Here is a 4,358-nt window from a genome sequence, read left to right on the forward strand (position 1 = left end):
AAATGAATTCTGAGAACCCGTTAGCGTAAGACTGCCTTTTGTAAGAAATCTGATGCATACGTATACTTTTTGTGTATATGTCACGTCCCGCTCAGATGAGGGAGACAAGTGACTCAGATTCTCAAATCCCCAGCGGAGCAGACCACAAGTCTCAAAGTCCAAACATTTATTAACTACTCACAGTGTACTAATTGAACACATGATAATTGGCTAGGTATATAGCAAGTTGTGGCAAGCAAAACAATATGCCTTGCGTTTCTTAATGGAAAAGGGAAAAGAGGGAGATAGAGGGAATAGGGAAATACAGATCACCGGTCTGGGTTTCTGCGTTGATCCCGCCAGCGAGGGTTCCAGGAGGCAGCGGTCTTCTTCGCTTCACTGCGCTCTCCAGGCCCCCCCCCTCCCCCAATTCTGAAATAACAGATTTGGGTGTTTTTTTCATTAAATGCTAAGTTTATATGAAAGACTTTGCTGCAGTAATTTTTTGAGAGGATATGAAGCTCAAGTTATCCGCAAGAAAAGCATGGCAGAGGGGAGCTTTAGCTTTGGAAGATGGTTCTGCCCCCCCCCACCCCCACCCAAGATCTACTTCTTGGTGTAGAAGCAGTCCAAGGCTTGCCTGCCATTAGGTGCAACACCCTCAAGTTAGGAGAGTTAAGGGAACAAACTTGCCTAAATGAGGCGCAACTTCCTTCTTAGCTCAACAGATATGGTTCAGGTAAATATGTTCTTATTTCCTTCTTTTCCTAGGAATTTTCCTCTGGCAAAATGGAATGTTTCAAGGGACGCAGTTTAAAATCAATGAGAAAAAACATGCCGCCCTGTTCAGACTCTAGCTTTGACAAATAATTAACGGCTCAATGTCTGGAGTGACCGTTTTCCTTTATTTGCTCACGGATATTAAATGTAAACCCATTTGAAGGAATATTTAGCTATTTAGGAAGTTTATGTTTATTCGTAAGGTTTTCTGCATTCATCCTCCTAAAAGCAAAAACCTTCTAGCTGCATCCTAAGTTAGAAAGTGCCTTTCTCTTTCTCCTTCATTCAAACCAGGTGTCTTCCACTCAACTTTGGGAAAGACGAGTTAAAGGGAATTCACAGGGATCGAATGAGAATTGGAGCAAGTCTGTCTGATGGTGATCCAGTGCAGAGAGATTGTTCGGTGAGTGTTTTCAGAGCATTGTCTCAGCGAGATGTTTCCAGGGTTTGTAAAAGCTTTCAGTAACGTGCGGTCTACAACCACCTTGGTTTACAGTTTTCTCTCGAGCAATTTGAGAATTGCCCAGAACGTTCCCTCTGTGCTGACGTGTGATTTCTGATGGAACCTCATGGAGGGCGTGGCTTTCTTTAACATGCAAAAATGTGTTGTGTTGACTTTCTCTTTAGGTCCGATTTGATGGTGTGGGTGGTCTTTCTGACCACATTGCAGCTTTAAAAGAGATGGTCATTTTTCCATTGCTTCACCCAGAAGCCTTTGAGAGATTGAAAGTTCAACTGCCAAGGTAACAGAGGTTGTTTAAAACTATAATTCTCTTGTATTCTGGAGAATATTTGACTGAGGTATCGATATATTTCCATGCTTCAAAATTTTCAGCAGTGTTGATGGGGTTTTTTAGCAGTAGCAAAAAGTAATTTGAAAACGGATCGAGTCCGGAATATATGTGGGTTAAAGATTGAGTGTGTGGTGAGAATACACTTCAAAGGTGTCTTGCCTTTTTAAAAGGTGGGGTTGTGGTGTTTTTCTTTTGAGTTCTATGTACAAGGCAGCTTGATTAGTTTATAAGCAGGAAGGGATTACCTACTGGTAGTCACCTGCAGTTTGTTGCTTGGAAGTCCACTTGTCTCTCCCACCCACTCTTTTTTTTCCAAGGGCTCAAGTAGCCATTTTACAGTTGATAGGACTTGCAACTAGAACCTTGCAGTGGGTGTTTGTGCTTGGGCTAAAATAAGAATGTGTCCACTTCTGACACAGCTGAATTAATTCTGCATTATGAGATGAAATTATTAGAGATTTAATTGTTAGCTTTACATACTCTTGGTCAGCAAAACTCCATCGTGGCTATTGAAATGTGACTTTAAGTTCTTTGCTGTCAGTAACTTACAACTACTACAAATCGTGCAAACAAAATCTTTCAGTGTTTTGCTTCTTTATTCACTGGAATTCTCCCTTTAAAGAGCGGTGTGTAGTTTTGGTTTGGTTTTTTTTTTTTTTAGATGAAGAGTATGATTATCTGGAAATGCCGAATACCCTCCCAGCTTTAGACTTCCTCCTCATTTAGCATCAGCAGTGGATGGTCTGGGAGACCAAATCCAGTAACGTAAAGCTTTCTGAAGGAGAATGAAATGCTTTACTGTCAAATCTTGCTTCTTGTGAAAACAAGAATGAATATGCGGTGCATCACTGAGAAACGAACTGGTGATTCACGTTAAGAGCCCAGTCTCATGCTTCACTGAAACTGCTTCTTGTTTGGCTCCCCCATGCTGTAACCACCCCTGTTGGTTTGTCAGCAGTTTTGGAAGCGTCCTTCTGGGACACTGTGATCTTTTCTCAAGGTTTTGTACGTCTGTGTTATCCTCTTTATTCATTTTGTTTGCTGCCTTGTTGAATTGTGTAGGAACACAAAACTTCCATCCGTTTTGTCTTTTCTCACACTTCAGCTGTTACCACTGTTGTAGAGAAGAAGTCTTTTGTTTAGGAGAGAAGAGTTTTGCGTTTTAGGGATGGGCGTTGTAATGGTTTTTTTTCTTTTTTTTTTTTTTGTGTATAATTGCAAAGGCTGCTTATTCTATGGTCCACCAGGGACTGAAAAGACACTGGTGGCTCGTGCACTTGCTAAGGAATGTAGCCAAGGTGACAGGAGAATAGCCTTTTTTATGAGGAAAGGTGCTGACTGCCTGAGTGAATGGGTGGGTGAACCTGAACGAGAGCTTCGTTTGTTATTTGATCAGGTAAGGTTGAAATGTGCCATGTGTTCTGTCCGAGTAGTAACTGTCATTTTCTGTGGTTGGTATTTCTAAGAACAGTTCACTCCTTTTCAAGTTTTGCCAGTTCCTTCCACTGAAATGGGATTGTCAGGGTTTCCTTTTCCAGTGGGTTTTTTTAGGGGCTTGAAATCTTGAGGTGTACTGGGAAAGATTAATAAAACAAACAAGAAAACCTCGCAAAGCAAACTCCCACCCTCCGCCACCAAAAAAGCCTCAAAACAGAGCACCAAAAAACCCCCCAAAAAACAGCCAGAAAAAGGGTTTCAAGAGGTGAGAGATATGGTGGCTTTAGATCAGAGGGAAAGAGATGCGGGCGAAAAGCACGGTCAATTCGTAACGGAAGCTTGCTTCCAGAACCTGTAGTTGAATTAAGTCCCGGCTCTGTTCTCAGGGGCTGCCAAAGAGCTGTAAAAACTACTGGTATGATTTGTTTCCTGTCACCCAGTCTCGGGGGTTGACAGAGGCCGCTGTCTTCTGTTACTTGTGTCACTTACTCCATTCACTCAATCAGTAGAGATCCCTGATGCTGGTCTGAAAAATCTAGTTCCAGTGGCCTTCCAAGCATGATGTTTTCCATGCATTTTCCCTTTAAAATAGTGCTGGTTTGCTTCTGTCAATATTCCTGTGTTTTCATTCCAGGCCTACCAGATGCGACCTTCAATTATTTTTTTTGATGAGATAGATGGTCTCGCTCCTGTGCGGTCCAGCCAGCAAGACCAAATTCACAGGTAGTACATTTTTTGTACCTGCATAGAGGCTGCTTGATCTTTGTGAAAAGAAGACCACAACCTATTTAACTTTGCGACACGTTCATTTATCCTGAAAACTTGTCATTCAGTGCTACTAGATTTCCAGTGATGTTTAAACAAGAATTGAAAACAATTCACTAAGCTTGAGATCAGCACAAGGCTTGTGTTACCTTATCTATTTTTGTTGTGTCTTCAAATGAGTCACTAATCAGTTAAAAAATCCATTAAAAGCTTGTCCTTTTGGAGTGATCGTTGGAGAAGGTCGTGTAGAACGTAACGAAATTTACTAAACCAGCGAATGAAAATGACATTTTCCTGTTAGTTCTGTTGTTTCAACACTTCTGGCACTCATGGATGGCTTGGCCAGCAGAGGAGAGGTTGTGGTGATTGGAGCCACCAACAGACCGGATGCCATTGATCCTGTTTTACGAAGACCAGGACGCTTTGATCGAGAGTTCCTCTTCAGGTTGCCAGATAAAGAGGTAAGAACTTCAGCTCAGTCTTAATGCTAATGTGGCAGAGTCCATCTTTATAACAAAACCACGTAACGGTGCAGTATCACGGAGCAGTGGAAGTCGAAACCAGTATTGTACAACTTGGACAAAAGAGGGATATCTGGAGAGA

General features: G+C 41.9%; 1 long non-coding RNA gene across 1 annotated transcript; it reads left to right on the plus strand.

Annotated features, from left to right (window-relative positions):
- The first annotated feature begins 1,102 nt into the window (after window positions 1–1,102).
- On the plus strand, window positions 1,103–3,008 carry LOC141921670 (uncharacterized). The gene is made up of 3 exons (XR_012622731.1): window positions 1,103–1,162; window positions 1,387–1,502; window positions 2,215–3,008. It is a non-coding gene; the product is annotated as an uncharacterized LOC141921670 (long non-coding RNA).
- The last annotated feature ends 1,350 nt before the right edge of the window (window positions 3,009–4,358 follow it).

This window comes from Strix aluco, chromosome 3, assembly GCF_031877795.1.
Source record: "Strix aluco isolate bStrAlu1 chromosome 3, bStrAlu1.hap1, whole genome shotgun sequence".
Classification (NCBI taxonomy): domain Eukaryota; kingdom Metazoa; phylum Chordata; class Aves; order Strigiformes; family Strigidae; genus Strix; species Strix aluco.